Source organism: Pungitius pungitius, chromosome 3 (assembly GCF_949316345.1).
Source record: "Pungitius pungitius chromosome 3, fPunPun2.1, whole genome shotgun sequence".
NCBI classification, from domain to species: domain Eukaryota; kingdom Metazoa; phylum Chordata; class Actinopteri; order Perciformes; family Gasterosteidae; genus Pungitius; species Pungitius pungitius.
The window spans coordinates 21,497,039-21,519,746 of NC_084902.1; the positions used below are offsets into that span (position 1 = coordinate 21,497,039).

Sequence of the window (22,708 nt, forward strand, 5' to 3'; positions counted from 1 at the left end):
CTGCTGCTGCCATCATCATTACTTTAAATATGATTCATATTACTGTCATCATAAACCAACATCTTTCTGCTTTCCCTCCCCACAGAAGCCTCTGTGGATGGTGGTTGTCCCTGCAGTGGTCCTGCCGTACACCTGTTCTGCTACTTGCAATTACTTGTATCATTTCTGTTAGAGAAATTGAATGTATTGTACATCTTTTACATTGTTGATTCTGTACACATGACATCCATTGCCTTCTGTCCATCCCGGGAGAGGGATCCCTCCTCTGACGTTCTCCCTAAGGTTTCTTCCCTTTTTTCCCCCCATTGAAGGATTTTTTCATATTTTGGGGAGTTTTTCCTGTGCCGATGTTACATTACATTACATGTCATTTAGCTGACGCTTTTATCCAAAGCGACGTACAATAAGTGCATTTCCACATAGATACAAACTCAGAAAACAAGTAACAAGAAAGTACATTTTTCATCAAATAAGCAGTTACAAAACATGTTATAGAAAAGTGCCATTATAAGTACAATCATTTGTTAGTGCTACGGTTTGCTCGTGTTTTAGTCAAGGTAGAGTCTAAAAAGGTGTGTCTTGAGTTTTCGACGGAAGATGTAGAGGCTCTCTGCAGTCCTGATGTCATCGGAGAGCTCATTCCACCATCTGGGAGCCAGGACAGCAAAGTGTCGCGATCTTGCCGAGTGCTTTTCTCTCAGTGAGGGAGGAACAAGCCGCTTGGCAGATGCAGATCGGAGTGTGCGGGTTGGGATGTAGGGTTTCACCATGTCCCGGATGTAGACTGGTCCCGATCCATTCACAGCATGGTACGTCAGTATCAATGTTTTGAACTGGATGCGGGCAGTCACTGGTAACCAATGAAGTAAACAGAGAAGCGGTGTGGTGTGGGAGTATTTCGGAAGGTTGAAGACCAGTCGAGCTGCGGCATTCTGGATGAGCTGCAGTGGTCGTATGGCGGTACCTGGGAGACCCGCCAGCAGAGAGTTACAGTAGTCAAGGCGGGAGATGACAAGCGCCTGAATCAGGACCTGTGCCGCCTTCTGAGTGAGAAGGGGTCGTATTCTCCTGATGTTGTAGAGCGTGTATCTACAGGATCGTGTCGTTGCTGCAATGTCGGCAGTCAGGGAGAGTTGGGAGTCAAGTGTCACGCCGAGGTTCCTGGCACTGAGTGGGCGTTAACACGGAGTCGCCGAAGTTAACGGTCAGGTCCTGAGTGGGCGAGGTTTTTCCAGGGAAGAAAAGTAGTTCGGTCTTGTCGGGGTTGTTCTTTAGGTGATGAGCGGACAGTCAGACATGCAGAGATCCGTGCCGCCACCTGAGTGTCCGAGTCGGGGAAGGAGAGAATTAGTTGGGTGTCGTCGGCATAGCTGTGATAGGAAAAACCGTGCGAGCGAATGACGGAGCCAAGGGAGTTGGTGTAAATTGAGAAGAGGAGGGGACCCAGGACGGAGCCCTGATGAACTCCAGTTGTAAGGATCTGGTGGTTTACTGTGTCAAATGCTGCAGAAAGGTCCAGTAGGATGAGCACGGAGGAGAGCGAGGCGCCTCTAGCAGCGTGGAGAGCAGTCTCTGTGGAATGGCCCGCCTTGAAGCCTGACTGGTGGGGGTCTAGGAGGTTGTTACAGGGGTGTGAAACAGGGAAGTGAGGGCGATTGGGGCGAGGTCTGTGCGATATAACTGGAAGGAGGTGGGTTGGAGAAGGAGGAGCGTATGTTATCTATTTTTCTGGTAAAGTAGGTGACAAAGTCTCCTGGGAGAAGGGTGGAGGGGGAAGGAGGACTGGGAGGTTAGTGAAGATGGAAAATAGTTTTTTGGGGTTGGAAAATGAGGACTCAATTCTGGATTGGTAGAAAGCACTTTTTGCAGCGGAGATGGAGGCAGAAAAAGATGACAGAAGCGACTGAAACGCATGCAGGTCATCAGGTTGTTTGTATTTTCGCCATTTCCTTTCAGATGCTCGCAGAGTGGCTCTCGTAGCACGCACCGGTTCAGTCAGCCACGGAGCTGGCCAGCCCGTCGAGTCTTAAGCGGACACAGCAATGTGAGGGTTTCGCATGTGTACAGACTGTAAAGCCCTGAGGCAAATTTGTAATTTGCGATTTTGGGCTATACAAAATAAAATGAATTGAATAGGCGAACAGAAATATGATACAGACCCATAAATAAAGAAATGTAGAAATAAATATATGGTATGCATTTGTTTATGATCGGTTTTATCATCAACCTTTATTTATGGTTACGTTCATTTAAATATCGTCAGGACACAGATGCCGGGTGTTGGCAAGACTGTAGTCCTCCAAGGCAGAGTAAAAAATACAGGCGATGAACCTTATCTAATACACACTTCTTCCACTAAATAGGTTAGGAAGAAGTGTGGCTTTAAAAATGATCAACCCAAAAGTCACCCCACTCAGTGTTAGATAATTTAAAAAGAGAAGGATCGAAGGAACGTGTTCAAAAATTGGAAGCCTGGATGGGGACGTCTGGAAGAATTCAGCCAAACAACATCTCGTTCTGGTAGATTTATTCGTCAGATCACAGGTCAAGTATAAGCGCTGCGTTTGCAAAGGCAGGAGCAATCCTGCCGGCTCGCAGGCCGGAAGAACATCATGTTTTATAACCCTTGAAAGACAGAAGGAAAGATTTCTATTGGCCCTAAGCTGGCGTAGAGGAGGATCTTCCACCCCCCGCATCTAAAGATCCGATCATATCCAATGTCCAGAACTCCTGACTTAACGTAAACAATGAACAGAGTGAGCGTTGTATTTTGTGGTGTGACTTCCAACCCCCCTCATCTGGCACATCTGCTGGTTGACTCGCTATCTAGACCTACAGAGAAGCTTGATTGTCAGTGTGTGTCCTCGTGTCGGCCTGCTATGCACATCCTGCTTCCCCTTACTCTTAAACTCTTAAATCAAGACGAGACAGCGAACTGCCAACTAAGCACTTGAAAAAGAACTTTTGTTTATCACTAGAAGGAAAACAAAAAGGCTTTTAACTTCATCAAAATAACGGGTACGCACTCTTTCAACGGAGGTAACGTCACTAAATAAATCACTCCTTACGGAGGAAACAAAAAGGACTATGTAATTTTAACCTTACAACTAAACCTATAATACAAACTTAACAAAATCAAAATCACTCGCTTGAAGGTAAAATCCATCCAAAGTTGGATCCTAATCAGACCAGGCACTCCCCAAAACGTCTTCCAGTGAACAACGTCTTACTGCATTTACGTTTATCCTTAGCCAGCAGTTTAAGATAAGACTCAATGTCGCCCGCTTTGGCCCCGGGTATACAAGTGACTATGGCCCCTGGTTTCGCTAACTTCACGTTCCTCAGAATGGAGCTACCTATCACCAGAGTTGGCTTCTCAGCGGGTGTGTTGCTGAGTGGGGAGAATTGGTTGGTGGTTAACCGTGTGCTTCGACTTAGACTTATGCTTACTCCGGACAGTCACCCAGCCTCCCGGCCGCTCGGGGGTTGCCGGGGGACGGTTAGCAGGAGCAATCGATACGTCTATGTGGTCCGCACAGACTATAGGAGATGGTGGTTAACAGCAGCTACTGACTGAGCCTCCATGGTGCGGAGCCGTGCTTCTAACTCACTAAGCCTCGCCTCCAACCGATCAAATATACTACACTTCTTACATGTACCATTATCCGTAAGGGAGGCAGAGGAATAGCTAAACATGTGACACACCGAGCAAGAAAGAGCAGGGGAGGTAGGGAGGGAAGACATCACAAGGTTAGCTGCTAAGCTAAAAGAGGTAGCGTTAACGCTAAACAACGTCTAAGCAACTATTCGTTTGAACGACAAAGTGCTGGACGGTGAGGCGTTTAACAATGCCTCACGTAGATAATTTGCCGCTTGTACTGACAATATCACGACAGAATCAGCTTGGTATCACTAGAGCTTTGAAAAAGTTCAATGACATCAAACACGCTGTCGACAGGAAGTGACGCAACAGACTCACCGCACCCGTATTAGTGATGAGGACTCAGATGCAGAGACAGAGAGAGACGAGTTGTTGATAGGGAATCAAAAAAGGTTTTTTGACTTGAATAAGGCAGATGATTCCATAATGTATGACAGCAACACAATACTTCCAGACAACTAAAAACAAAGTCTGGGCCATTAATAAAGTAAATAAGGGTGTCCTAAAAAGGATTAACAGAGGTAAAGAATCTAAGCAGCAGTTCTCTTAACAACTCATGCGGCTCAGATCAAGGGGTCATCTTCCAAAACTCGCCAAACACAAAGAAACTCAGGTGGCTTTTAAAGGCTAGCAAATAAGGCACAGGTAAACACAATGAAAACAATCAAGACAACACACATGACAGGAATAACTAACACTGAGGACCCCACATGGTCCTTCAGGGAACTGCAGTCCAAAAACCATGAAAGAAGGCACAATCCTTTCAGGGTTTTTTTGTCCTGCAACAGAAAACTGTTCGAAAGTCAGCCTTGGTTTTACACTATGGTGGTGCCCAACAACTATCTAGCTTCACTCATCAAAGTAGAACTTTCCATGATTACAGTCTTAGATGAGTTTTTAGCATGGTGCCTCCATATTTTACAGAGCTAGATTAGTTAGGGATTTCTTTCAGGTGATCCTTTTCAGGCGATTTTTGTTATTGTTTGTCGCTTCATGCCCAAAACTCTTGATCAGCACTCAGCATTTTTATTGTTGTCATTAATCTCTTGTAAGTGTGTAAAGCTCCCTTTGTGTGAAAAGTGTTGCTCATTGTATATACTAGTGCAGAGGTGTAAAGCTCCACCGAGGACCATGTACCTTACCGCAAAACTTCCATTTAGCAAAGCTTTTGATATGGCCAACAGAAATGTCATGGTCCTTTATTTTTTCCACTGTGAAATTGCTTGTACCAACTACAAAAAATCCGACATTCAGTTTAATACATTATTTTCTTGGTTGGATCATAAACCAGCCATTCTCAACTGGACCTCTGGATTTTAAGGGGTCTGCATCTCTAGGCCACATCTTATCCATGGCTAGAAGGACTGCTTTACCTGCCACAGCCGGACTATAATTTCTACCTCTAGTCATGCTTTTCTACTTAAATTCCTTTCAAAATTCAGTGACCAACATTGGTAGTCATCGAGCGTTTACCGTTTACAAACAAAATAAATAACCATGAACCAGTTGAGTGAGGTTCCTTTACTACCAAATTGTCAACTTGTGATAAGTGTAATTCGGGTCGGCATTTCTTGTCTCTGAAATCAGACGATTTAATTATTTACCAGTCTCCTCATCGAACATGGATGGAATTAGAATATTCCCCTATATTCTGTCTAAGCAACAACTGCAGGGGGGTTATATTTAGAAATAAGCACACCACACACTCAGAAAATAATGTCCTTATACCATAATAGTCTAGCATTCTTCGGAGCTCAGGGCCAAAAACAAAGGGCGGATACAGCTGCTGTAAAATACACATACAGCATGAGAAGGTTCTCATTAGTGCACAGAAATGAGGCCAGATGATGGACACTAGAATCGGATAAGGTCTGGGGAAGCTGTTTTCAGTGACTGAAAAGGTTTCAAAGTAGTAATTGCATCAGTTTTGTGTATCATAGCCCCACAAGTCAAAATGAAAGTCACCATCAAGCTGACACTTAGAGCATGCTGCTTTATTAGGCTGCATTTTTACAAAGGACTTGAAAAGGCACAGAAGCACATGAGTAAGGTGAGTGCTCACACACACAAGGCTCATACTGAAACCCTCTCTTGACTGTAGTGGGTTGTGTAAGAAGATAATGGCTGAGCCAAAATCAGCACACTTCAATCCATAATGACACATGTGGTGTGTGTGTCAGAGGGGAGGAGAGTATACCACAGCTGTCCTTCTGTAGGGTTGGTAACACACACAAATACAATATTACTCTTCTCATGTTTTTTTTTTTTTTACATACACTCCAAAAAATGGCTGGCTGTCCAATTTACTTGATTGCAAAATGTTACGTTAGTTTTATGTTTGCAAGATAAACGTGACCACATTGTGTTCGTTTTACAAAATATTCAATCACAAGGATATTAAGTGATAGATTTGCGTTTCTGCACAAGGCCCCCGGTAATCACCGAGAGAAGTTGTTGCTTTCAATTGAGTGACACTTCCGTTCCACGCATTTTTAACCACGTGGGCATCCGCTCCACGTGTGGAAGGATGCTGTTCTGTAACAATTTTACTGCGCTGTAAATTTATTTATTTAATTTTAAGTCATTAAGCTAACGCTAGTGGTTTTTATTACGTCGTCAAGTTTTCAGTGTTTCTGTGTCAAGCTAACCTAGCTAGCAAGTATTGGGATTTTCTAATCCCTCCGAGTTGGTTGATGACAAGAATCCAACACTTTAATGTTAACGTTTAACATTTAGAGTAGAAAACCATACATTGAGCAATTCCCCCCAGGTATACCTGAAGACTCTTCCTTTGAAGAGTCTGCCTGCTGTCCAACTCTGACCCTATTTATAATCTCTTCATGCCCTTGAAAACAATTCATGGTAAAAAAAGGCAGGCTAGGTCAGACCAGAATATCAGGGTAATTGCGAAACCCTGGAAACCTTGACATACACACAAGACAATCTGGAAGAGGGCAAGTGCAAGTGTGCGGACCTTAATAGTGAGGGATTATTGAGGGAATGGGCTGCAGGTGGGAAGGGCATGAGGACCAGGTGAAGAGAATGAGAGATGATCTGTCACGGTTTGGGTTCATGTCCGGTTTTATTTTGTAGTTTCATGTCTCTCATGTCCCAAGGGTTAACTTCACTTCCTGCCATGTCCCGTCATCCCCTGTGATTGTCTGATCCATGATTGTTTCCACCGGTGTATTTAAGCCCTGTGTGTCATGTGCCCCTTGTCGCTTAATTGTCTGAATTTTGTCACGAATGAATCTTGCATGTATCCACTGCCTGAGTATCCTTGGATTTTCTTATTGGTGGTTTGGAATTTTGTAGTGATGGTGAGCTGTAGCCTCACGAGGCATTGAACCACTATAACCGATTGGTTCGAGAAAGGGTTCATTTCTCGAAGCTTCATGTGCACACGAAACCACATAATGTGAAGCATGGAATTGTTGTGTCTGTTATGGCTGTTGGCAATGACTATGGATTACAAAAATGTGTGACCAAATAATTTCTGTGCATAAATTATCACATGGTCGTGTAATAATGTTATTCAGACACTTTAGAAAAATGCTGGCAGAACAGTGAAAGTGCTTGTGGAACTAGGAAGAGGGGACTGAATATTCTTGTATAACTTGGACAATGATGTACGGGACATTTTATTCAGAAATAAGTTTCTCAAGAGTTTTGGGTTTTAAACGATTTGTTAAACGAACAAAAACACAAGAGCAAGTCTATATACATTTTGATACAGTAATTTCTGCCTCTCCGAGTACTGCAGAGGGTTTTCCAGCCTGCTTATATTTGGCTCTGCCTTCCGCTGGACCTCCACAGTGGCATCTGCTGTTACATTTTTAGTCTTTCGTGCGTCCATGACGCTAGTGTCTAAACGATAGGAATAACTGATCTTGAAATAATAATAATAATAATTAAAATAAATCTATTACCTCCTGTGTCATCACGAGAGGTGGATGCCTGGGGGATTTCCTCTCTTTGTTTTGACCGTATAATGGTGGCACGCATGTTGTAACCCAGCTAAGGCTGCTCCTACTGGTTCCCTTTGCTCCACCAATCGTTGCAGCATCAAATATGTGATGTTCCATCTGGTCTCCACTTCTTGCATTAGCTTCATGTTTGCCATCCCAGATGAAGTTGCACTTATGTAAGCTTCTCCTCCTTCTCCGCAATTAGTAGGGTTGGATATCGTTTGAATTTGAGCGATTCCGATTCCTGGTTTCGATTCCGGTTCCCAGCGATTCTCGATTCAGATTCTTTTAAGAGGCAGGGTCAAAAAAAGTTTAAGATATTTTTTGCCCACTTTTACCAATTGACTTGAACTTTTGCACAGAGGTGCTCTTGGATGTGCTCTACAAAAAAGTCGAACATGATATGCAAATGCCCGTACCGATTTTTTCTGCTATTTTGAATTTTGTGAAAAACTTGTTTTTGCAAACTACTTCCAGACGCTAAATGAGCAAAATGATCATTGGCTCAATGCCATTAAAGTTATAGACCAATGAAGTTTGTAAGGGGTGTGTCCTAAAAAGGAAAGACCTAGCACTTCAAAAGTATAAGGCATGTTCTCACCAAATCATCAGGACATTTTCACATTGCATCCTAGAACATCCCCAAATCATTCATATTTTTTTTGGTGTGAATATTCCCTCTATTTTTGCACTTCACAACAAAAACTATATTGACAAAAATAATAACCTAAAGAATTAAAAATTAACATTTAAAGAACTAATAGCTAAATAACTGCAAATAAATAGTCCCGACGAATGGAGATGATCCAACCTGTTTTAGTGACGTTTTGATTTCAATCACAAACGCTGATATAACAAAGGAAGCCATTTCACTCTCCTTGGGGAGGTTAATGACTTGACTTTACTAAGTCTTACAGTTTAAACATACAGAGCTCTCTGTTCTTCTTTATCTTTAAAAGAGAACTACACACATTGTAGATATATTTACCCCCAATATACAATACACAACGACATGCTGTCCATAAATATTACAAATTGAATTACTAAATACACAACAACAAACCGCAGCAACAGTAAGAACAGGAACATTGAAGTACAAAAATAAAAATCTTCTTGAAAGATCTCCTCTGTATCAGGATCCGCCTCAACCATCTCGGTGTCCGTCAAAGCATCTGCACTGATTAAAGAGGGAGAATTTTACACCCACTCTTTGATAATGCCATTAACAAAAATTACACCCTTACAATTCACACAGCCATCAAAATATTCAGTTCATGAATTTTCATTCAACTTAACTTATCGTTCCTACTCTTTATAATGTAATAATAATAATATCACATGGTTAACCTGTCTTGGAGTTTTGATAGTTTGAGATGTAACAAATAATATGACATGTTTTTGTCTTAATCCTAGTACTTGTTATAAGTCACTTTGGATAAAAGCATCAGCTAAATGAAATATTATGTAATGTAAGAACTGCTTTTGAGCTTCAGTCCACTCCTTTTGAGCACCATGTGTACTGCTCAAATAAATAAACAAATTCAAATTCAGTTCATTCATTGCAGATTGTCACACTTACCATCACCATCACCACAGTGTTCCTTCTCTTTGAGCATCAATTTAGCCTTTGAGGCTGCTGCCTCTCTTCTCAGGTCCACCATTTCCCTCTTCATGGCCTCCACCTGCTGTTCAGCAGCTCACCGCCTCCTGACCTGCCTCACCAGGACCTGCATGACTTTCAGATTGCAATTTAATGATTGCACATACTGTCAGAGAGGATTGCTGGTGCAGGCAGAAGGGAGGACTTAAGCGCAGGATTCAAAGTTCTCCAAACGGTGCTCTTTATTTAGCACAAAACCAAACCAATCCACAGGACCGTGCACCAACGATGGGAAGACATAGACAATGACGTGACAAAGGACACCTGGCACACAGGGCTTAAATACACAAGGGAGGTGCAGGTGATTGGACACAGGTGGAATCAATCAGGCAATCACAGGACAAGGCAGGAAGTGAAGTTACCCAGGAACACAAGAGACATGAAAACTACCAAAATAAGACAAGAAGACCCAAACCGTGACCCATACAGGTCCTGGCGAGATACCGCCTGATCAAGGCACGCATACTGAAATTAAAAACAAACAAATGTACATATTGATGATTTGGAAATACCAACTTTGTTCTATGGTGCATATTATATCATATCAAAAGGATTATTATGAACTACAATATCTGTGTTCTATATTGAAGGATTTCTTGCAAGAAAAATATGTTTAAATATGTTAAATGCATAACTTCTACCACGATGCCAATGAAGTATCATTATTACCCCTCAATAGATCTATAATGTTATACAAACTCAAATAAATATCAACACATGTACTTACAGTTTGAATTTGGCAGGCCTGCCTCCTCTTCTCCACCTTCTCATCATTAATTTGGGGGAATCTTGTTGGACTTTGCATTTTCTAATGAACAACAAAACATGGTACATAAAAGATAACTCAATAGGCCAAACACTACATACCACATTTTCAACATTCATTTCCACAGATTCCAATGGATAAGAGAGGTACTACAATTTCAGGATTAACTACTTTACCTAACGAAAAAAAAAGCGAGTGAGCCTCTCACTCCAACCACCGTAGGCAGACAGCTAGTTGCACGATCCGGCTGCTAACTGGATTGTGACAGAGCTGCATACACAATTTAAGTGTCACCATGTAGAACGCAGTGGCGGCTGGTGATGGAAAAAGTAGGGGGGGCTGAGGGAGATTTCTGCTGTTTATTTATTACATTAACACCAAAGTAACGATTTAAAAACAAATAGCATCTAATGTAATTATTAAACTATGAATTTAGAATGTCCTTGTAGATTTCAAATATTGTTCTTTCAAAGACAAGGTCATACCAAGTCATACACATCATATTAGGAAACCAAGACATACAAGGTGAACTTATAATTGCTGTAATTTGCGTCAATATTCAATATACACAAAGAGGCAAATAGTCGCTGTTATTACATGGAGTAACCACTAGATGAAGAAGACTGTGCATTACCAATTGTAATGGTGAGCAAGTCAATAAAAATTATTTACATTGTCTCCAGTGGCACCCCGCATAACGCTCGCTCCGTCATAAACTTGAGCTATTAATTTTGTCTTGTCTTTGGGTGGGATCAATGCACTCATCCTTTCCAAAAGTGCTTGAGCGATGTTTTCAGCATTCGCGTTTTCAATCGGCATGAACTCATAAAAGCGCTCTTGAATGACGTTGTAGCGGTCGATGTAGCGAAGTACAAGGGCAAGTTGGCACTGGACAGACACGTCAGATGTTTCATCGGCTTGAATGGCAATATAATCAGCCGCAGTCACCTCCTCGTGAATGTACTCCTTAACAACAGTCAGCATACAGTCCAGCAGCTCATTCTGAATCGTTTTGGACGTACCTCTGAACACAGTAGCTCCCTCCAAGTGCTCCATCAGAGCAGCGTCCAACGACGAGGCGAAGTTAACAAGGCCCCTAAAAATGCCTGGGTTTTCAGAGGCTTCAGTCTCGTCGTGGCCACGCAAAGCCAATTCAAAGGCACCACAAAATTTAACACAGTCAATCAGTTTAGAAAGAATATATCGATTCTTGTCCACTTCCTCATTGTGCCTTCTTATACAAAGTCGATGGCCATCATCCAACTGAGTAGCAATGTTAGCCTTCCCCAGCAACGCAAATTTCAGGCAGTTGTCCATATGCGTCTTTGTGTGTTCGTGTTTTTTAATTTTTTCCGAAAAATGTTTCATGTCCTGAACACCGTTTTCACACCAGGCTCGATCGGTCGCTGCAGTTTTAAAAAGCAAACAAGGGAAGCAAAACAGCGAGTTAGTTACTCCACAGCCGGTTAGCCACGGCTTCCTAGTGTACCATGTCCGCGAAAAGCCTCTAGTGTACGACGCTTCCTTGTCTTTCACCTGCTGTCTGATGTTAATTTGTGGCTGGTCCGGTCCCATTTCTTTTATTTTTTGTTTTTCAGCCAGTGGTCTTCTTTCAAACGGAGTTTGAAGAAGAGATTGCACGGTTTCTTTCTCGTGTGACGCCGGCGCCATTGTCAACTCGAATCTCACTGCCGCGTGACCACACAAAACTCATGTTATTCTCCGATGGGCGCAGAGGCAAAGCGCCCATCGGAGAATTATTACTGCGCGTCACTGATTGGTTGAATTGATCATATTTAGTGACGTGTTATAGCATATCAGAGCTCCATTGGTTAGATAGTGAGGGCGCCCTTTCTCGGCGCCCCGAGCATAAAACTACTATAGACTGTAAAAAGAAAACTACACATTTATGATGTTATGCGGCACATGATGAAGCTGGCAAACAAAAAGACCCCCCCCCCACCCCCCACCCCCTCTCCCTCATTCTAGTGTGAAAAACACGTACAGAAGAAAGTCATGTTTTTTTTTTTTTTTTTTTTTTTTTTTTACTTGGTAGGAGGGGCGGCGCCCCAGCGCCCATAATAGATCAGCCGCCCCTGGTAGAACGGTAAGTGTGTCTTTCTCAACATTAGATATGTTGTGTTCAAATAATGAAGAAACACCAGACGGACGGGAGAAATCTTGGAATGAACAGTTAAAATCAAAAGTATTTAATAAAGGAAAGGTTGTTGTGCTAAAAAGAACATCTCAGCTGAGGAGCCACTGGTCTCCGCAACCAACAATCCAATCCACTTTATTTGTATAGCACAGTTTAAACAAACAGCAAGTTTACCAAAGTGCTTTACAGAGATACATATATAACACTAAAGAAAGACAAACAAACCTCGATAATGATAGTGACAGCGACCCCAAAGACTACATCAGCTCTCATGGTGAATCAAAAGCCAGGGAATAAAAATATGTTTTTAATCAAGATTTAAAAGTGTGGAGGGTGGGCGCTGCTTTAAGGTTAGGTTATTCCACAATTTGGGCGCTACTGCTGAAAAAGAGCGGTCACCTCTGGTCTTCAGCCTGGTCCTGGGCACAATCAGCCGCAGCTAATCCCCAGACCTCAGTGACCTTGACTGGGTGCCAGTGTGCAAGAGTTCAGAAATGTACTGAGGCGCCAGCCCATTTAATGACTTAAAAACAAACATTAAAATCTTAAAATGTATTCTAAAATATACCAGGAGCCAGCAGAGCGAGGCCAGAATGGGAGTAATGTGCTCATGTTTCCAGGTAGCTGCATTTTGGACTAACTGAAGGCGTGATATGGAATTTTGGTTCATGCCGATATAAAGTGCGTTACAATAAACAAAACGGGTCGAAATAAAAGCATGAATCACTCGCTCAAAGATATTGAAAGATAAAACAGGTTTAATTTTAGCTAAAAGCCTCAATTGATAAAAACAGGATTACCACAATGTTTATCTGCTTGTCAAGCTTGTCACTGTCAATTTTTATGCCAAGATGGTAACTACTGGCTTTACATATTGCTGCAGGGAATCAAGGTTTACAAAAGTGCAGTCACTAGCCCGGCTAGGTCCAAACACAATGATCTCAGTTTTATCTTTGTTTAACTTAAAAAAATTACAAGACATCCAGGTTTTAATATCCTTGAGACATTCAAGTAAAGGAGTCAGGGAACCGTTTGCGTCTCTTCTCAATGGTAAATAAATTTGCCAGTCATCCGCATAAAAATGGTAAGGAATACCATGTTTTTAAAAAATATTTCCAAGAGGGAGAAGGTACAAGGAGAACAGTAGTGGTCCAAGAACTGAACCTTGAGGGACTCCACAGAGAAAGGGGGCACTAGATGATGTAAAGTCACCAGGTTTTACAGAAAAAGATCGGTCAGATAAATACGATCTAAACCCCTGCAGGGCAGTAGCTTGTATGCCCACACTGTTCTAAACGAAAGATCAGAATGACGTGATCAATTGTGTCGAAAGCAGCAGTGAGGTCTAAAAGTACAAGAATAGCCTCCTGGTCCTAAAGTCCTCCCCATCTGAAATTAATAAAAGATCATTAAAAACTCTTAACAGTGCAGTCTCGGTACTATGAAAAGCTTTAAAACCAGATTGAAAAATGTCTAAAATACCATTTGTGTCTAAATAGGATTGTAATTATGTATAAACAATTTTTTCTAAAATTTTAGAAATAAGTCAGACTGCTGTTAATAATTTTTTGAAAAGAAACAGAAAACTGAGCGTCAGTGGTTGGCTTAAACCGGTGTATTTGATTTAGATTTGGGACAGGACAAGTTCAAATCAAATAAAACCGGCATGTGATCAGAAAATTTAGCATCCTGTGTCTGAATATTTAAAATAGGGAACTTGTATTATCCTATGGTTTGCCTATCAGGGAACTCGAGCTGCGTAAAGACGCTGTGGGAACGCCCCTGCGTGACCGCGTCATGAAGCACGTGTGAAACCCAACCAATGGCGAGCTGGTACGTCATAGCGGGGACGCCGGACCAGGGCGCTATAAAGGGACCCGAAGGGCAGGACCATTCATCTCTGTGCCTTCATCTAGTGCGTGTGAAGTTTTTCCACTGAGATAGAAATGGCTGAGCGGTTTGTCCAATGTGTTCCCCCTTGCAGCCGATTTATTACGGGCAGAGACTCACACGACCTGTGTGCCCCGGTTGCCTTCCTGGGGATCACAAATGGATCTCACGGAGGATGCCGGGACGGCTGACGCCTTTTCCCCGCCCTTCACCATGGGATCCAGGCGCTTGTTTCCGGTGGCGGAGGCACTCTCCGCGGCTTCCTCCACCCCGGACGAGGCGCCGCTCTCACGTTTTTCCGGCCCCCGAGGAGCTGGACGTGGTGAGCGTAGAGGCAGCGGAGGCTGACGCCGAGGCGACTCATTCCCTTGCTGCCGCAAAAGAATTGCTGGAGGTCCTCACCTGAGCCGCTGACAGATTACTTATCAGCTGGCCGGCGGGTGAGCAGGAGCGGTTCTTACCTTCCCGCAGAGCGCCTCCGCGCCGGTGTCTGCCGTTCTTCCCAGACGTCCACACTGAGGTGTCGGCGTCCTGGAGTAGGCCGGTGTCTGCTCACGTGTACAACCCGCGTACGGCATTGTACTCGTCTTTAGCTGAGGCTAAGCGTCATGGCTACGGAAGTATGCCGGCCACGGCGGGGCCCTGGCGGGCCATGTTTCCCCCACGGCCGTGTCGCTGAGGACACCAGTACTGCCCACCAAGCCTTCGAGGACTACTTTGGTTCTAGTGGGCAGGGCTTACTCGGCGGCGGGGCAAGCGGCGTGCTGCGTGCATACGATGGCGCTTATCCAGGCGTATCAGGCAGAGCTGCTGATTCCTTCCCCGACGACGCGGGGCCGCTCATAGGCGGGCCCGGCCGTCAACGAGCTCACACCACCTGGCGCAGCAGGCCGGACTGGTCTGAGGACGGCCGCCAGCGAGCGTGAGCCCGAGGGCCGTTCACCCCCTCTAAGGAGGGTTCCGGCTCTACTACATCAGCGCTTCCCTGCCAGTATGCTGTTGCAGGGTGCGGTGTCTGTAGACCCGGGATTTCCAGAGACCGGCCCCGAGGGGCCGGAGCCCCTGAGAAACTTTTTGGGTGTGAGGCAAGCCCTCCCCAACGTATCTCAATGGGTCCTGCACACAATCGATGTCGGCTACGCCATCCAGTTTAGGTGGCGGCCGCCTCGATTTCGGGGCATACTACCCACGGTGGTAGACCCCCAGCAGGCTCTGGTCTTGGGACAAGACGTACAGGGCATCTGTATTTTGAACTACTTGGACGACTGGTTGATTTTAGCGCCCTCCGAGCGCCTGGCGGCCCAACACCGTGATGTTGTGCTCGCTCACATCAACTCGGGGCATACTACCCACGGTGGTAGACCCCCAGCAGGCTCTGGTCTTGGGACAAGAAGTACAGGGCATCTGTATTTTGAACTACTTGGACGACTGGTTGATTTTAGCGCCCTCCGAGCGCCTGGCGGCCCAACACCGTGATGTTGTGCTCGCTCACATCAACTCGGGGCATACTACCCACGGTGGTAGACCCCCAGCAGGCTCTGGTCTTGGGACAAGAAGTACAGGGCATCTGTATTTTGAACTACTTGGACGACTGGTTGATTTTAGCGCCCTCCGAGCGCCTGGCGGCCCAACACCGTGATGTTGTGCTCGCTCACATCAACTCGGGGCATACTACCCACGGTGGTAGACCCCCAGCAGGCTCTGGTCTTGGGACAAGAAGTACAGGGCATCTGTATTTTGAACTACTTGGACGACTGGTTGATTTTAGCGCCCTCCGAGCGCCTGGCGGCCCAACACCGTGATGTTGTGCTCGCTCACATCAACACCAGGAAAAGCGTGCTGTCCCCAGCACGTAGGACCACCTTCCTGGGCTTAATTTGGGATTCGACCACGATGCGGGCACACTTGTCTCCCGCTCGGGTAGTTTTCGATCCTCTCTGCTGTTCAGCAGGCTAGGCTAGGCCAGCCACTCACTGTGAAACAGTTTCAGAGACTGTTATGTCCCCTGGCAGCGGCATCCAATGTGATCCCTCGCGGCCTGTTACACTTGAGACCTTCGCAGTGGTGGCTCAAGACCAAGGGGAAACCAGCACCACTTGATCAAGGTCACTCGGCGCTGCCTGAGGGCCCTGGTCATATGGAGGCACCCTGGGTTTCTAACCCAAGGGCCCGTTTTAGGGGTGATCTGTCGTCAGGTCATCCTCACGACAGGCGTTTCCCTCACGGGCTGGGTGCGATCATGCAGACACCCTGTCGAGGCAGGGGCCGAGGACCGGGGACTGGAGACTCCACCCAGAGGCGGTGGAGTTCCTTGGGGTCACTTCGGCCGCGCCGATGTGGACTTATTTGCTACCGCAGAGACAACTCATTGGCCCTTTCTCAATATGCGTTCTTGTGTGGACTTTTGTTCTCGTGGACTCGTAAAACGTCATCACTCGCAGCCCGAGTACTGTTCCAATTCTAGGTCCGCATCTGTCCGAGAGCGGTCAGAATACCCGAATGTGACTCTCCCCGCCCATTTTACCGGGCATGCATCCGAGCAGGTTTGTCTGTTCTTGTGAGAGACAAATATCCCAGAATGCATTTCACCTCAGCAACAGGCAACAACGACAGAGGAAAATAAACTGTGTGCTAGCAACGCCATCAGTGGCGGATCCCAACTGCTGTGTGTTCCAGATCTCTAGACTCAGACTCTATTACGCAAGTATGACTTTTCATATGGTGGCTATTAGAGATGAGCGAGTACAGCATTATCTGTATCTGTTGAACCAAATACAAACTGTATGAGAATGTGTTGACTACTCAAAATCCCTCCTCCCAGCTGTAACTCAAACCTGGGATCACGAAAGTTGAGCAACACACCAAACCTGGTAACTGAAATATAACATGCCATACTGACTCAAGGAAATGTAATTAGCAACTCAAGTGCACTAGAGATGTCATATAAGGAACAATGCAGATTCATCACAGTTTGACTTCACAGAAAATAAACAGCAGTGACCAAAACAGAATACAATTAACGTCACTGATCAGTGTCCTCGCGCCCAGTAGTTTTAAACCAGGAAATGGTGTCAGTCCAAGCAATGAAAAACCGGTTCCCAGTGAAAATGTTCTTTGACAGTCCGGCAAAATGTTCAAACCCCGTTCTCTTGGTCCACAGGAAGACTGCAAAGTAACAAATAAATCGGGCCAGCCAAAACGGTCCAAGCACAACAACAAAAAAGTCCGTTCAGCACGAGCAAAGCTATACCTCCCAGCTATACCTCCCTGCTTAATATCGAAGTTGGGTTACTTCACCTCAGGTCCTTCCCTGTGCACACTCTGTACCTGGAGCACACAAGCCCAAGATACATTTGTTAAAAAAATCACCATACTTGTAAACACATGTCGACCGGCTTTTAGCGAACATCATGAGAACGTATCGAACAGATATAACAAGATCTTAAACAAAACGTACCTCACTGGCTGCACACATCCAAGAGGGAATGAGAACACTAGTTCAGAAACTATTACTACTGTGAGAGCTACCTTAAAATGATGATCCCGTTGCTGAGTTTTAACTTAAGACTTCACATACTTGTTGGCTCTGCGACACTAAAACATGCCCCCCGAAACTAACCACGTAAACATAGTTCCTACCCCACAAATAAAACAAATATTTCTGAGCACAAACCACACAAAAACAAATATTTCTGAGCACAAACCACACAAATAAATCAAACAAATAAACAAGTTCATCAATATATAATACAAACGACACAAATTACATTCACCTCACCAAGGAGAGTAAACTGAATCCCTTTGTTCGTTAGATCAGCCGGACACGCAGTTAAAAAGAAGAAAAACAAATACACACTATGCCTCTATCGGGAATCAAACTCGAGTCAACCAAATGAAAAACCTGTGACTATCCAACTCGGTCACGGTCTCTACTGTGATTGCGCATTTAAAATGTGACCTAAAGAGGTTAATTCACTTACATTCCGTCAGGGCAGAGTATGCGATCTGTGGAGAGCATTTTTTGCAGTCATTTAGCTATTCATTCTTAAATGTTATTGTTTAATTCTTATCCATTTCTGTATTCTGTATAAAATATATATATTAAACCGTGAGAGCCTTAGTAAGATAAGGCTGCCCCGTCCAGAGCATTCCGCCAGTGCCCCCCCCCCCACCCCCTTTGTCGTTGCTGCAGTGAGCAGAGCAGAGACAGTTTATGGAGATCGTAGAGTAAACGTGTTTGCATCTCCACCCGCATGTGGCAGAATACTTGTATTGAAACCATAGATGTAATTATTAGGGATGAGCGAGTACAGCATTATCTGTATCTGTATCAGTATCTGTTGAACCATATGAATTATCTGTATCCGTATCTGTACTCGGATTGGGCGGGGCCTAACCCGGAAGTGGGCGGGGCTTAACCCGGAAGTAGGACGTATTTTACCCGTAAGTTGTCGGGTTGTCTTGAAATGGGCGGGGCTTTAACCGTTATGCTCTTTTTTAAGCATGCAATTGACTCTTCGCAGGGAGCTTGATTAACAGGTGACCAATATAAAAAATGAACTTTGAAAACAGTGTACTGTACTGACGCATTTCTGCGGTTAAAACAGCATTCCTTCTTAATTATTGTGGTGTGTGAGTGTGAGTGTGTGTGTGTGTGAAGAGAACCAGCAGACGGTAAAAAAAACTCCGGCAGAGAGAGGAAAAGAGTGAGAGGTCAGTGCGTGAAGTAAAAAAACTAAAAACTTGTTCGAGCCAAATGAAAAGAAAAAAATCTCCGACAGGCAGAGACGCAACGCGAGTCGCATTCTTAAGAACCACGTCTTAATAAACCCCACTAGTTAACAACAACCGAAGTAAAAAAAATAAATTTGAAATCCTTTAAATTTATGGCGAAAGACCCGTGAACCTGACGACAGAGAGGGAGAGAGAGAGCTGTTCACTTCTCAGTGTTCTGTGTGTGAGCCAAGCGGGACACAACACAAGCAGTATGAGTGTAGGGGAGGGGCGCTGTGACTACCAGCCAATCACAGAACGCAGACACAGACAGCTACCCAATGAGGACTTGTATTCAATCCGAGTACAGATATTGACTTGTATTACTCGTATAATACTCGTACTCGGCAAAAGTGCTTTATCCGTACCGGATACTCGTTTCAGCCGAGTATCCGGCTCATCTCTAGTAATTATATTAAACTGCCGTGTTATTTGTCTAGGTTACATGTGTCGAACTCGCAACGTGCGCCCCCGCCCCCTCTCCCCTCGTCAGCTGTTTGCATCGATCGTCTGTGCCCGGCAGCAGTATCTGGCCCGACCCTGAAATATGTTTGACACCCCTGCTCTAAAGTGTGAAAATTTAAGTCAATCAAAGCTGCGAGCAGCGATGAACGGGCCTTCGCCTCTCCTTGCATGTCGGGGGGGCAGCGGTCACCAGGACACGCGGTCAAAAAGAGACTAAAGAGACAAAATAAATCACTCTTCCGGCTGGTATTCAAACCTGAGTCTGTTGTTTCATAAACGGAATCCACCAGCGCTAGGCTATTGCCGAGCTTCAAAAGACCTGCAAAAAGTAAGTGAAATGTAGCAGAGACAGTTGATGGAGATAGCAGAGGAATTGTTACGGGTCTCAGGCACGATGACCACAATAACGAAAAGATGTATTCCCGTAAAATAAAGGTAGTCAGAAGAGCAAGAATCACAGCAACACTTGTCTCGTTCTTCAGATTGCATCTGTATAATTGATTACACAAAAAGGGTTTACGCCTCTTACAGGGAATATTCACGCCAAAAAAATTATAACTGACTTCCTGTTTTATAGCATAGCCCTCCGAGTTTTTTAAGTCTCCCTGTAATACATTTGTTCAAAAATCACCGTACTTGTAGGTCAAACAGGGTGCCGGTGCTGTTTCGTCAAAAACGTCCAGGGGGCGCTATGGAGGCAATTTTTCACTTTTGATCCAAAACTCCACATCAGGTCTGTAAAAGTCAGCACCTAGGACAATCACGGAGCGTTTTCCAGAAGCTCAGAAGATGTGCTTGAACTTTCATGTGAAGATGGTGTCGTCACGGCAACAAAATTGGTCCAAAACTCCCAATATTCACTGACCTATCATCCCAGTCCTAAGGCTTATATTCACAGATTTGAAGTGGATCAGATTAAAGGGCTAGGAAATGGACATCTGACTGTAGAAATTTTGCATTGACCTAAGCCAATAGGTGGCGCTATACTTCACTGCAACGGCAATACTTATAGGCCTACACAAGCATCATGATTAAACATTTCAAGCCAGAAATATCAATGTTCTTTGGAGTTATAACATTTTACATTTTGAAGAAAATCGTCCAAACTGGACGCAAGATCACGCCCAGGTAGTTTTATGAAAACTCTTGATTTTAATAACTTTTGACCCCACGTTTGTCAGGATCAACTTGCCTGATTTTGAAATGGATCGGATTTAAACTCTCGGAGGAGTTCGTTCGTTTGTAAATGCAAAAAATGAAGAAAAGTGCAAAAAAATATAATCACTATAGCGCCCCCTAATGTTCAAATATTCCTGGAAAAATTGGGGATGTTCTAAGACTAAATGTCCTATAGCTTTGGTGAGGACTGACCTTATATTTTTGAAGTTATAGGTATTTCCTTCTAGGCCACACCCCTTACAAACTTCATTGGTGAGTAACTTAAATGAAAAATGAGATATCAACATTCTTTCAAAAACTCTTGATTTTAATAACTTTTGATCCCACGGTTGTCAGGATCAAGTTGCCTGATTTTGAAATCGATCAGATTTAACCTCTCGGAGGAGTTTGTTTGTTTGTAAAACCAAAATACGGTGAAGATTGGAAAAAAAAGCAAAAATACAGAGAATCACTATAGCGCCCCCAAATGTTCAATTTTAAATAAAAAATGTCAGGGGTTGTTCTAGTACCCAATGTGAACATGTTCTAAAGATTTGGTGACGACAGGCCTTTTACTTTTAAAAGTTATTGGTCTTTCCTTTTTAGGCCACATCCCCTACAACTTGATTGGTCCATCAATTACAGCATAATGCGTCTGGAAGCCGGCCCTTGAGGGGGGAGTGGGGTCAGGGGTTGGGCCTCAGACTGCCACGCAGCCGTAAGCCGCAGAGCCCGGCGCCCTACGCCTCGCAGCCGGAGCCGCACAGCCCGGCAACTTCACTTCCTGCCTTGTCCTGTCTTCCCCGGTGATTGTCTGCCGTGCCTGATCGTTTCCACCTGTGTCCAATCACCTGCACCTCCCTTGTGTATTTAAGCCCTGTGAGTCTCTTGTCTTGTGTGGCGTCATTACATGTCGACGTTCTTTCAGTCGGCTCAGGCCCTAATAAATACATTATCACAGGCCTACCACTGAGAGAGGAGCCTGCTTACAATTTCAGTCTGGGGGGCAGATTCAGCTCATTTAAGATAAAGTTTTCCTCTTTGATATGGCTTATAGTTAGGGCTGGCTCAGAAAAGGGGCAAAAAAATGCCCCCATAATTTCCTCCAACAATAATGACAATTTAGTTAACCTGTCAAAAACATGTAGCCGTAATAACACGGTCCATTTGCCACAGAAGGTTTTGATTCTCGCCTTGACTGATATTGTGGGAAGAATCAAATGTTCTTTAAAAAAAAGCGCTTCTTGACTAGACCTCTAAGTTCTGGAGAGCAAATCCAGCCTGCGTCACCATTTCTTGTTCAAAAGAAAAAATCCACGCACCTATCGACCATTGAAAAATGGAAGACCACAAGAGAATCACTCGCACTTTTTGCAGGGCTCTCGAGGCAATCGAACTTTCCAAAAACGAACTGACAACGTCGTTGTCAACCAGTACCACAAATTATTCTGTTAACTTCATCACGGAGAGCGAAAACATCAAGAAATACGTGTCCTTTTGTCACCAGACGACCGAGCAACATACCATCGCCTACGGTGAGTAAATTATTTCAATGTAATTAACACTTAGTTAACTGTCTGGTGGTTTCAGCATACAGTGCGATGTACCACCCCCAGAGGAAGGAGTCCAGGTTATTTCCACGGTGCGAAGGTCTGCAGGAATCTTTTCTGCCGATTTCCCGACTTTGAAGCTGTACAGGTCGATGAAGGGCAGGCTGGGGCCAATGGTCACGATTATCTTCTGATAATATTCACCGTTTTTTTTCATATATATATATGGCATCCACCTGATTCGTCTCCTTTGTCTAAAAGATGCCCTGGGTTGTAGCTAGCATTTCCCAAAACCTATTACATGCAATGTTTTTAGACTTTTTTTAGACAATAGCCACGAGCTAAAATCAACTCTGAACTGAACACTGATATGGAACACTCAGGAGAATGTAAACAGCTGTACAGTACATTATGGCTCAACACAGTACACCCTGTGACTCGCTCTAAACCAATCAGAATGCTTTATTTCATCTAAGTGTATTATAAAAATATACAATACCGGATATGAAACATAACCACTAGTCAATGTGCAATTAGCCAGTTGAAAGGTGAATTTGTTGCTACTATGCTTGATTTCATATTCGTGAATGTGACTTTGAAAGAGTGAGTGCTTTCCCAGCCACAAACCTCACATAAATTAAGAATGTAAATTTAGAGAA

At 44.2% G+C, this 22,708-nt stretch overlaps 1 pseudogene; it reads right to left on the minus strand.

Annotated features, from left to right (window-relative positions):
* Positions 1-357: 357 nt before the first annotated feature.
* LOC134126964 (uncharacterized) lies at positions 358-1,284 on the minus strand (annotated as a pseudogene).
* Positions 1,285-22,708: the final 21,424 nt, after the last annotated feature.